The sequence below is a fragment of the Megascapheus bottae genome, chromosome 13 (assembly GCF_031878675.1).
Source record: "Megascapheus bottae isolate mThoBot1 chromosome 13, mThoBot2.hap1, whole genome shotgun sequence".
Classification (NCBI taxonomy): domain Eukaryota; kingdom Metazoa; phylum Chordata; class Mammalia; order Rodentia; family Geomyidae; genus Megascapheus; species Megascapheus bottae.
The window spans coordinates 32,528,241-32,540,778 of NC_143521.1; the positions used below are offsets into that span (position 1 = coordinate 32,528,241).

At 38.8% G+C, this 12,538-nt stretch overlaps 1 protein-coding gene across 1 annotated transcript in view; it reads left to right on the forward strand.

Annotated features, from left to right (window-relative positions):
* The window catches only part of Fryl (FRY like transcription coactivator), a 219,448-nt gene that overhangs the window by 26,223 nt on the left and 180,687 nt on the right, over positions 1–12,538 (forward strand). Inside the window, exon 2 of the mRNA XM_090343158.1 lies at positions 11,500–11,673. The gene's annotated coding sequence lies outside the window, so the exon portion shown is untranslated. The remainder of the gene's footprint in view (positions 1–11,499; positions 11,674–12,538) is intronic.

Genomic DNA, 12,538 nt, shown 5'->3' on the forward strand with positions numbered 1-12,538 from the left:
ATAAGCTTTGAGCATAAAAACTCAGGGACAGCACCCAAACCCTGAGTGCAATCCCTAGAACCGCATACACTAACAAAATTTTTTTTAAAAGAAATTACAGTGCTTTTCTTTGTTTTTCTCTGTAAACACATAGACTGACAGAGGAAGGCAAAGAGTAAGTCACAAAAGACTTAGTGAAGATACACTAAGAAATAGAAAATGGCTAGAGAAAAACGTTAAATTTGTGGAGAAACAAATGATAAAACATGTATTCAAAAATTTGGATAAGTAGTCTCAGAAAACTTTCAATTAAGGTAGCATCATCATTACAACTGAGTTTTAGGAAGAGACAGCAATGTGGCTACTGTAAGAGGAGGCCATTCAGGTGCATACTTGAAGGTTAGGCTAAAGCAAAGCAGTCAAAAACTCCATGCCAGCCTGGAGTATCATGGCAACTATCATAGCAAGATACTGGCTAAAAAAAGTGGGGTGAGGATTTGGACTAGGGTGCATAGCTCAAGTGGTAAAGTGCTTGCTTAGCACATGAGAGGCCTTGGGTTCAAACCCCAGAACTGCAAAAAGGAACATTAGAGGACTGCAGGACCAAATAGAAATATCTATAAAATTTGAAATCATAAATGCTTGTGCTAAGATCATGGTAACTTATAACAGTGGAGGACAGTAAATGAGGAGGCATTTTAGATGACTGATTAAACGATACCTAATGAGAAATAGGAACTTAGTGTCTGGGAACAGAGAAATATGGTTAACATCAAAAAGCCGGAAGTGGAGCTGTGGCTTAAGTGGTAGAGCACTACTAGTCTTAGGCAAAAATGCTCAAGCACAGTCCTAATTTCAAGCTCTGGGACCAGCACCAAAAAAATCCCCAAAACAAAAACAATAACAGCAACAACCCCCAAAATAAAAACATAAAAATTTAGTAAAAGGTCTATGAATTTTTCTCAGGCACCACAAGATTCTTCTTAGTAAACAGATTTTTGTTGTTGTTGTTGCCATTGCTGGGCTTGAGCTCAGTGCCTGAGCACTGTTCTTGGGCTTTCTCAAGGCTAGAGCTCCACCACTTGAGATAAAGCACCACTTCTGGCCTTTTCTGTGTATGTGGTACTGAGGCATTCAACCTGGGTCTTTGTGCATGCTAGGCAAGCACTCTACCACTAGGCCAAACTCTCGGCCCCAACAGAAATTTCTTTTTAAAAATAGTAGTGTATGTTCTTTAGTGATTCTTTTCCTCCCTCTCTGAAAAAGCATTTTTTTTTGAAGTATGAATAGTGCTTTAATTGGATTGTACTGTGGAAGGACATAGTACTGAGATTGTCTTTTATAGTGGAGAATGACTGATAACATCAATCTATTTTAAAGGCCATAAAGATAGTATTTAAAGCTGTGAGACGGGGCAAGTTCAAGTATAGAGAAAAGACATTCAGGAATGAGGCATGATGAAAAATAAGAACAGTAAAGAAAATGGAGAAGACATTGGCCAGCCATCTGAGGCAGGCTTTAGCTCTGTGGTGTCCTTGAAGTCATCCGAAGAGGAAACACTTCCAGGTCATTATCAGCTAGATTGCACATTTGTAGATTGGTTAAACCAAATGAGGATTAAAAAATTGGGGTCATGCCACATGCAGTGATTTATGTGTGTAATCCCAGCTATGTGGTAAGTTTAGATTGGGAAGATTGAGGTTCCAGGCCAGCCTGGGCAGAAAAGTCGACAAGCATCCATCCCAGTGAAGAAGATGTGCATGGTGGCTATGACAGAAAGCCTAAAATAGGTGTTCTCAAGGTCTGGTAAACACTGGAGCAAAAAACAAGATCTTGTTTCAACAAATAACCAGCAGAATAAAGGGCTGGAGCTGGGCTCAGGTAGCAGTGCTACCTGCCTTGCAAGCACAAGACCTTCCATTTAGTCTCCAGTGAAAAACTTTCCATTAATTTTTTGGAAAACTAGGTTATCCAGAGCAGTTTCAGGTTCATAGAAAAATTGAGAAAGTATAAAGAGGTTTCACAAATGGTCTGCTCCTACTTGTGTGTGGTTTTCATGATCAGTGTCTCCCACCCCAAGTAAATGCTTTTGCTGGAAGTTTAGGGATCATTGTATCACTTTTTTTTTTTTGGGCAACACAAGTCACACAACTGTGCCTACCTTGAGGACAAAAATAACATTATTTAGAAAGAGGAAGAAAATAGCTCTGGATCTGTATCCCTAGCAGTTGTCCTAGCAATCAGTAGAAGAGTTTTAAGGAAAAACAACTTAGCATGAAAGACATGGACTTGATGAAAGTGAGATATAAATCATGTTTTTAGCCACTGATAATTGGAAGGATTGCAACATAAGGCAATCTTGTTTGAACAGTGTATTGGTTTTTGATGTTTCTTGATACATAGGCCTCCTAAACTCCATCATAATTGAAAATAATAGGAAGTTAGAAATGTACTTAATGTAAATATTGTAGCTTATTAATTAGCAAACATAGCTTAGCCAAACTTGAACACGATCAGAACACTTACATTAGCCTCGCGCTGGATAACATTGTCTGACACAAAGCTTACTTTATAATAAAGTGTTGAATATTGATTATCTCATGTAACTTATTGAATGCCTATAATTCTGAACAGTGCTGGCACACAGCTAGATGGGACTATGGGTTGCATGTCCTTGTCATGGTGTGGCTGATCAAATGCTTGCTGCAGCTTTCTGTGACTGCCCAGCCTTTCGAGAGGATGATAGATGCTGCTTATCACCTGACAGGGCATAGATCAAAATGCAAAGAATGGTTTCTACAGAACTTATGTTGCTCTCATATAGCATAAAGGTGAGAAACCATAAGCCAAGCCTTTGTGAATGGGGATCACCTGTGCCAAAGTAAGTATAATTTGTCACTAATACAGTGTCACTAGCATTTTTTTTTTTTTTGCCAGTCCTGGGCTTGAGCTCAGGGCCTGAGCACTGTCCTTGGACTTTCTCAAGGCTAGAGCTCTACCACTTGAGCCTCAGCACCACTTCCGACTTTTTTCTATGTATGTGGTACCGAGGAATCGAACCCGGGTCTTCATGCATGCTAGGCAAGCACTTTAACCACTAGGCCAAACTCCCGGCCCCTAGCTTTTTTTTTTTTTGTTGTTGCCAGTCCTGAGGCTTGAACTCAGTGCCTGAGCACTGTCCTTGGGCTTTTTCTTCAAAGGTAGCATTCTGCCATTTGAGTCAATCACAGCATCACTTCTGGCCCACCGGTCTTCATGCATGCTAGGCAAACACTCTACCACTAGACCAAACTCCTAGCTCCTTCATTGGCAGTTTTTTTTTAATTAAAGAATTTATTAACATTGATTTTTACATCATATTTCAAATGACATGTTTAACAAACAAGTATGCAAGAAGGAAATCTCTATATACAATCACTGGCACTTAGTTTTTAGAAAATAATCAAAATTAGGCTGAGGGTTTGAATGTCATAGATACATATTAATCTATGTAATAAAACATGTCTATAGAGTCATAAGTTTTTATGTCTATGTAGTTGTGTTTATATTTCCAATATTATTCCCATAGCATTGGGTAAGCAAATATTGAGTCCTCGCTCTTGTACTGTTTGGATCTAATAGTCACATATTAAGGATACCATGCACCTTTTGTTCCTTTGGTCTTGACTTGTTTCACTCAACATGCTTTGCTCTAGATTCATCCATTTCCCTGCAAATGCCATTGTTTTATCTTATCTGTTGGCTATGTAGAATTCCATTGTCTATATATACCACATTTTCTGTATCCATTCATCTGCAGTAGGGCATCTGGATTGTTTCCATCGCCTGGCTATTGTGAATAGTGCATAGCTGAGCAGGTGTCCTTATCATATGCTGGGTTCATTGGCAGTTTTTGAGAGCAAGTGTCCACGTATCTCCAGTCCTGGTTTGTAAGCCCTCCTTTCCTAAGTCTTACCATGATTCCATCCCTTAGAAACAAAGAGCAGCTATCTTAGGAAAGAGAAAAAGATTCTGTCTTTCATATGTTGGTCATTTTCATTGGAATTCAGAAAAGTTGCTTGGCTGTGACAGATCTTGTATTCACTTTTACTTTTTCTCAAGGGATAAATGGAGTTTGTTCACTGCGGATGGCAGCCTCTATTTAGCTAATGAATTTGACCATGTAATTTCTTCTGGGTCTTGCTTTGGTGTGGACTAGCAGAAGGATCTCCACCACAATGGATAATGGCTGATGTTATGACAGATTGCTTCTCTTTTTCCTCCTTATTCCTTAAGATATTTTTGTGCAAACTCAGAATTTCAGGTGTGTAGTATGTCGTCTACTCCTTTAATTTCTAACAATGCTTGAGTTTTTTCTATGAAATTGTCTAAGGAAAACTGGATCAAAGGTGAATCCTCTTGTCACCTGAACGTAGATTGATTGATTGAGGAATTAACAGGAAGAAAGGAAAGAAATTAAAACCTGTTATTTTCTGGAGACATCAGTTACAACATGAATGTGAGAAAAGATGCAAGAATATATTCACTTTCTCTGTTGAGGACATCCTTCCTATCATTCTGCATCACTATATACAAAGTACTGCAAATGGAAATCATTTATGACATTGTCAAGATTCATTTTATTACACAAACTGTTTGCAAGACTATTGATCTTTTCCCCTAGTGCTTATTTATTATAATGGGCAGCCTTTACTTGATCAACCAATGTTTAGTGCATTCTTGTGGCAAGGAGATGGAGGATGATAAACGTGAAGAAGGTAGCCACTTCCTTCCCAGAGCTGATGTTTAGACAGGGAGGTGAAGCAAGTGGATACTAAGCTCTGTGAGGAAAAGGTACACTTGGCAAACGAGTGGCCATCAGTAATCTTAGATGGAGTGATGAAAAGACCTCCCTGAGGGTTGTTTCCACGGTCTGGATGTAAGGAAGGAGCTGAGGACATATTACCTCATATGCAAATAAGCCTCATAAATTTGGACCACTGAGAAAAAGATCATTTTGGTTACTGTGGAGAGTTGAGAATGAATAGATACAGGATTATCATTTAAGTCCCTTTAATTGGGACAGAGGTGATGATGATTTTTAAGTGGTAGTGGAAGATGTGAAGAGACGAGATCAGATTTGAGGGCCAGGAGTGTGGCCTAGTGGTAGATTGTGCTTGCCTAGCATGCATGAAGCCCTGGGCTCAAGTTCTTGATACCACGTACAGCGGAAAAACCAGAAGTGGTATCATGGCTCAAGTGGTACAGTGCTAGCTTTGAGAAAACCCAAGGACAGTGCTCAAGCTCCCAGTTCAAGCCCCATGATTGCCTTCCCCCCGCCAAAAAAAAGAGGCAGATTTGAGACCACTAGTATTTTGAAGACAGGGTTGACAAACTGGTTGATGAAACTGTTGTGGCGGCTGTGAGGAAAAAAAAGGAAACGAATGTGCGTGTGAGGTACTTGGCCCTAGCAGTCAGGACAATGCTGATGTATTTACAGAGGTGCAGAGCTCCGGAGAGGCAGATTGGCTTTGTTAATATTTAGTTTGAGGTCTTTTAGATATCCAGGTGGGGGGGTTGAACTTTCAAGATTAGTGGTTTGAAGAGAAGCAGGAAAACAGTTCATGAGGGGGAGAAAAAGTGTCAGGAAAATCCGTGGCATTTTGAAATGCAAGTGTTTCAAAATGGGAAGTCAATGAAGGTGAGTCAGTGAAGGTGAGGACTAATATTGACCTTAGGATTTTGTGAGGCCTGGAAGGCCTTGGGAATGCCAACAAATGCTCCAATGACCTGAGGCCCGGAAGCAGAAGGCCTTGGGAACATTGACAGGGAGTCCTGTGGAGTGCAGAGATAGGGAGTCTTCAGATGGATTGAAGACAGAATGAGATGCAGAAGAGAAGCAAGGCCATAATAAACAGCACTGTTGGGGAGGGCTTTTATCACAGAGCAGAGGAGGAGAGGAATGTTTTGATAAAGAAGGGAGGAAAGTCTTTAGTTTTTCTCCTTAATTTAGAAAAGATAGTATATATTTTCGTGCTGATCCCTAAGGAAGGGGGAAAGGTGAGAGATTATTACCTTGAAACTGCTATTCTCAGCTTTTAAAAATGGTTTGGCTATAGTGGTGGGTTGAGAGTATTGACAGCCCCACCATTTTTGAGGAGCCTTTGTCATTTTTGTTTTTCTCCTTTTGGCTTGCTCAAGCTCATTGTGTATCTGACAGATTTTTATCTTTCCCATTTCTGGTAAATGGTGATTATTAGGAAGTTGAACCAATTGTGTATGTACAGTGCAAAAGACATTTAACAGGGAATGTGTTTCCCAAGGCCTATTGTTTTCCACAGAAAGGAAACCACTGACTTCTTGTTACACCAGTGAAGATAAAATTACTTTGTGAACACCGTACTCCTTTTATGGCTAACAGTTTTTGTACTGTGATCAAACGAAATTATTTTATGAAAACAAAAAGTTAATGAGAAGTGTAGACTTTTGTTGAACAGAGATTTATTCAGGGAAAATATTTGGGAAAAAACCTAATTTCTCATGACATTTTAAATTCCTCTGATTGTGGAAGTAGTTGCCACAATTTGTGGAAAAGTACAGCTGAAGGAAATGAAGTTAGAAATATATGGGCCGGGAGTTTGGCCTAGTGGTTAAAGTGCTTGCCTAATATGCATGAAGACCCGGGTTCGATTCCTCGGTACCACATACATAGATAAAAGCCAGAAATGGTGCTGAGGCTCAAGTGGTAGAGCTCTAGCCTTGAGAAAGTCCAAGGACAGTGCACAGGCCCTGAGCTCAAGCCCAGGACGGGCAAAAAAAAAAAAAAAAGGAAATATATGTGTATATAAATATTTTAATAATCTCTTGAAATATAACTTTCAACTAACTTTAAGGGAGGGGAATGAGGGGACAAGTGGGAGAAACTGAGCGGAATAACACTGTTCAAAAAGAAATGTACTCATTACTTATATAACTGTAACCCTTTTGTACATCACCTATACAATAAGATTTATATTAACAATTTTAAGGGAGAAAATGATTAATACAAGATGGTAGGAATATTTTTGTTACATGTGCAATGAAGATGAAATGTAAATGTAGTTAATATTATAGGAGAACATATTTAAGAAGTAGAGTACATGTACAACCTAACCTCTCTTCTCCCATTGTAAATTCATGTAAATATACATGAATTTATGTAAAAAAGTCCATCTGAGTGTGATGGCACATGCTTGAAATCCCAGCTGCTTGGGAGGCATCTCATGTTTCAAGACTAGCTCTGGCAGAAGCATGAGAGACCCTGTCTGACAAACAAAGCTGAAAGGTCTTCAGTCAAGGCTCAAGTACTTGCCCTGTAAGCATGAGGCCCTGAGTTCAAACCCTAATACTGTCCCTCCTCAAAATAAATAAATAAGTAAAAAATCCAAAACTGCAATTCATACAAGATGAGGACATTACAATAGATTTGAGCTCCCTAAAGATCAGCCATCTTGAACTATTGAATTTTTCAGGACTTTGTTTTCTATCTTTGTCCCATTCCACAAGACAGAACAACCCTGTCTCTATATGTTTTTAGCAGTAAGGAAGCCTCTCATTTCCTGGGCATCTAAGAAATTTACATGTGAGCCAGAGTCTTAGAATAGCTGGTGACTAGAAAATGTTTGGGTTGTAAGAAAGTAACCCTTCTTATAATAAAAAAAAAATTAAAAAAAGAAAGTAACTCTTCATGCCACCTCCAGTGGCTCATGTATGTAAGTCCTGGATACTCAGGAGGCTAAGATATGAGATTTATGGTTAGAAGCTAGCTTAGGCAATAATGTCCTTGAGACTCTTATCTCTAATTAACCACTAAAAAGGTGAAAGTAGTTTAAGTGGTAGAGCACTAGCCTTAAGCAAACAAAACTCAGGGATAACACATAGGCCCTGAGTTCAAGCCTCAAGATGGGCTCATGCATCTACTTGTAATTGGTACATGGTCCACATTCCCCTTGAAACCTGATTTGTTTTATAATGCCCCTATCTGCCCTTGTACTGCTGTCTGAGGGCTTATTTGAGGATACAGTGATTTTAGGTGCTTGCATTTTGTTGGGGAGAGAGACAATATGAAGTTAAATAGATAATCGCAAACAAGCCTATGTCAGCAAACAAAGTGGAAATAAGATGGTCTATGGAACTATGAGAGTAATGGTAGTTACCTCCTTAGAATTGTATGGACTTCATTAAGTGGTACGTCATGGAATGTACATAGCGGAATACCTGGCACCAAGCCAGGTGATCAGTGCATTTTATTACCTTTTCTCTTTCTGTAATTTGAGTTAATCGGAATTATAGTGCTATATAGCATATCTCAGCTAGGGTGTCTGTGTGTGTGTGTGTGTGTGTGTGTGTGTGTGTGTGTGTGTGTGTGTTTTGCTGGTCCTGGAGTTTGAACTTAGGGTCTGGGCACTGTCTCGGAGCCTCTTTGTGCTCAAGGCTAGCGCTCTACCTCTTGAGCCACAGTGTCACTTCTGGCTTTTTCTAAGTAGTTTATTGGAGATAAGAGTCTCATGGACTTCGCTGCTTAAGCTGGCTTTGAACCGTGATCCTCAGATCTCAGGCCCTTTAGTAGCTAAGATTATAGGTGTGAGCCACTGGTGCCTAGACCTTGTATAGTTTTAAAGAGCAGCAATATGGATGAGTCTTGAGGACATCATAATTAACACAAATTAAGGGCCGATAATCAGGGATTTCAGTTAAATGAAGAACCTAAGTGGTTACAACTCATAGTGGAAGGGTGGCTCTGGGGGCTGGGCAGAGTGGATGGGGTGGGGATAATGAAGGATTTCTGTGTATGTGGAACAGAGGAATCGAACCCGGGTCTTCCTGCATGCTAGGCAAGCACTGTACCACTAGGCCAAACTCCGGGCCCAATGTGACTTTTTAAATGTGCACTTAAAATACTTAAGAGGGTAAATTGCATGTTACTTAGTTGAGGAAAAAAAAATATTACCCTTTTGGGTAAATATTATTGACTCAAGTAATTAAATGATGATGTAGTGATTTGCTGTTCTTACATTATGGATGTATGTGAGATTACTAAAACATGAAAATTTTATCAGAGGTGTCAGACTTCAAACTCTTGCCTGTAGAGCAAAGAGCACAGTGTAGCTGGAAAAGACATTTTCTATTGTTATGTCTATTTAGAAATATTTATTGGGTACTCATTGTGTTGAATGAACAACAGTAACAGCATTTGTTGAATGATACTTGCCAGCTATTGTTCTGAGTTTACACTTAAAAATACTTGAGATGCTCAGCACTTCATAATCTTTGTGAACCTAACAACCCTGGAGGGTGTTCTCATTTTGCAGTTGAGAGACCTGAAGCTCTTGAGTGGGTAGGTGATTTTCTACTTCAAAAGCAATTTTATAAAGATTTTAATACACAGTAAAAAAGGGAAGACATACAGGTTAGCAGAAAGCTAGCAGGTAGATCAGGGTGTAGGAACGAATAAGATGTATTTACAACAGATGGAAGTCTAAATAACCTTAGGGATGTGGACTAAGTGGTTGTTTCTCTTCCCTTCTGACTCCCAGCAGCATGAGCTCAGTTTTTATTTTTTCTGTAGGCCTGGATGGGACTGAATTACCCAAGAGGGAGTTTTGCGATCCGGATTATATGTTCGGAAGCAATATCTGAGATGCAATGGAGAACCTAGAGTGGAAGCACAGACTAGATAGAAAGACTACTTAAAATTTTTTTATGGTGATCTTTTACATTTCAGTGTTGCAGTGACTGGTAATTGAGGATTAAGTTGAAAGACACAAGAAACAAGAGGCATCACTGTGTCATCACAAGAGAATATGGAGGGTATCTGGAGCATGAGTGTAAGGAAGACCTCATAATAGTTACCTGATTTATAGGTCAGGTGTGGTTTAGCTTTAGCTTTGAAAACAGAGGATGTTTAGACATCCTTGTGAAAAATATTTTCACAAATGAAGCCTCCTTCATAGGAGGGAGGAATTTGGCTGTGACTGATATTGGTGGCCTCTTCCTGTTTATGAGATTAGGCTGGAGCATGCCTGTAATCTGGAGGGTAGAAAAGTCTCAGCCTCTGTCAGAGGGGATTCAGTGGGTTGATCAGCATTTTATAGAGTGTGGTATGGAATAAGAATATATAACCATGCTAGTCTTTTATACAAATAACTCAAGAACTCTTCTACTCAACATTGGTTGTCTATTCTAGACTGAAAATTGAGTTGTTTAAACAGAAAATTGGTTTAAAATTTGGAGTAAAAATACATACCTTAAATATTTTATGAGTAAATGTATGTTTATAGTTCACTGATCTTTTTATACATAGTCAAGCTTTTTTTAATATAATGTTTTTAGGATAGCTTGTCTTTTAACCATAGAAGCAAAGCATTTTCCTTTTTTTCCCCCCAGTCCTGTAGCTTGAACTCAGGGCCTGTACACTGTCCTTCGGCTTTCTCAAGGCTACCACTTGAGCCACAGCACCACTTCTGGCTTTTTCTGTATATGTGGTACCAAAGAATCCAACCCAGGGCTTCATGCATGCTAGGCTAGCACACTATCAGTGGGCCACGCTCCCAGTCCCAGCATTTATCTTTTTTTTTTTTTTGTTGGTTATGGGATTTGAACTCTGGACCTGGGCTGTTGTCCCTGAGCTATTCAGCTCAAGTCTACCGCCCTACCCCTTTAGCCACAGCACCACTTTTTTGGGGGGGAGGGGATGAAAAAATATTTTTTATTAAAGAATTTATTAACATTGATTTTTATATCATATTTCAAATGACATGTTTAACAAACAGGTATTCAAGAAGGGAATCTCTATATACAATCACTGGCACTTAGATTTTAGAACATAATCAAAATTAGGCTAAGGGTTTGTATGTCATAGATACATAATAATCTATGTAATAAAACATTATGTCTATAGAGTCATAAGTTTTTATGTCAATGTAGTTGTGTTTATATTTCCAATACCATGTCCATACCAGTGGGTATGCAACTTGTGAGTCCTTGCTCTTGTACTGTTTGGGTTTAATAGCCACATATTAATGATACCCTGTACCTTTTGTTCCTTTGGTCTTGACTTGTCTCACTCAACATGATTTGCTCTAGATTCATCCACTTCCCTGCAAATGCCATTATTTTATCTTGTCTGTTGGCTATGTAGAATTCCATTGTCTATATATACCACACTTTGTGTATCCATTCATCTGCAGTAGGGCATCTGGATAGTTTCCATCACCTGGCAATTGTGAATAGTGCAGAGATGAACATAGCTGAGCAGGTGTCCTTATCATATCTTGGGTTATGATGTTCAGGGTAGATGCCCAGAAGTAGTATGGCGGGATCGTAGGGAGGGTCCCTGATGTATTTTTTATAAGTGAGTTCTTGACTGAATTGTGAATTAGAATACTAATTTTATTAGCTACACCCACAGACATATATGATGGCAGCCACCATAATGTTACAAACATTTGTTTTATGCTTGGGTATTATTAACCATATTCCTTTTTTTTTTCTGCCTTTCAGCCTTCAACATACCATATTCTGCTTCATCCATGGAGAATCACTCCTTTGCTCCTGTGTGCCCACTTGAGTACCTGTAAAGAATTAAGCTCCTGGTTGAAAAGGTTTCTAGATGGATCCTTTTCGAATTTGTTGTCTTTTCTACAAACTCTGTGCCTCAACATCCCTTTCTAAGTGGTAAGAATACACTTAAAAAATAATTACAAATTTTAAAATGTTGTTTTGCATTGCCTTCCCTCTTTTCTAGTTCTCTGTCCATACAAATTATACTTTTATTTATGTATACTTGTATTATCAACATCATTATTATTTTGCTAATAATTTTTTTAAAAAAGAAATCATATCTAAGTGTCAGTGACAGGTTTTTTTTTAATTAAAGAATTTATTAACATTGATTTTTACATCATATTTCAAATGACATGTTTTACAAACAGGTATTCAAGAAGGGAATCTCTATATACAATCACTGGCACTTAGATTTTAGAACATAATCAAAATTAGGCTGAGGGTTTGTATGTCATAGATACATAATAATCTATGTAATAAAACATGTCTATAGAGTCATAAGTTTTTATGTCAATGTAGTTGTGTTTATATTTCCAATACCATGTCCATACCATTGGGTATGCAACTTTTTTTTTTTTTTTGCCAGTCCTGGGCTCAAGGGCCTGAGTATTATCCTTGGACTTTCTCAATGCTAGAGCTCTACCACTTGAGCCTCAGCACCTTTCCAGCTTTTTTGTATGTATGTGGTCCCGAGGAATCGAACCCAGGGCTTTGTGCATGCTAGGCAAGCACTCTACCACTAGGCCAAACTCCCGGCCCTGGGTATGCAACTTTTGAGTCCTTGCTCTTGTACCGTTTGGATCTAATAGGCACATATTAAGGGTACCATACACCTTTTGTTCCTTTGGTCTTGACTTGTCTCACTCAACATGATTTGCTCTAGATTCATCCATTTCGCTGCAAATGCCATTATTATATCTTGTCTGTTGGCTATGTAGAATTCCATTGTCTATATATACCACATTTTCTGTATCCA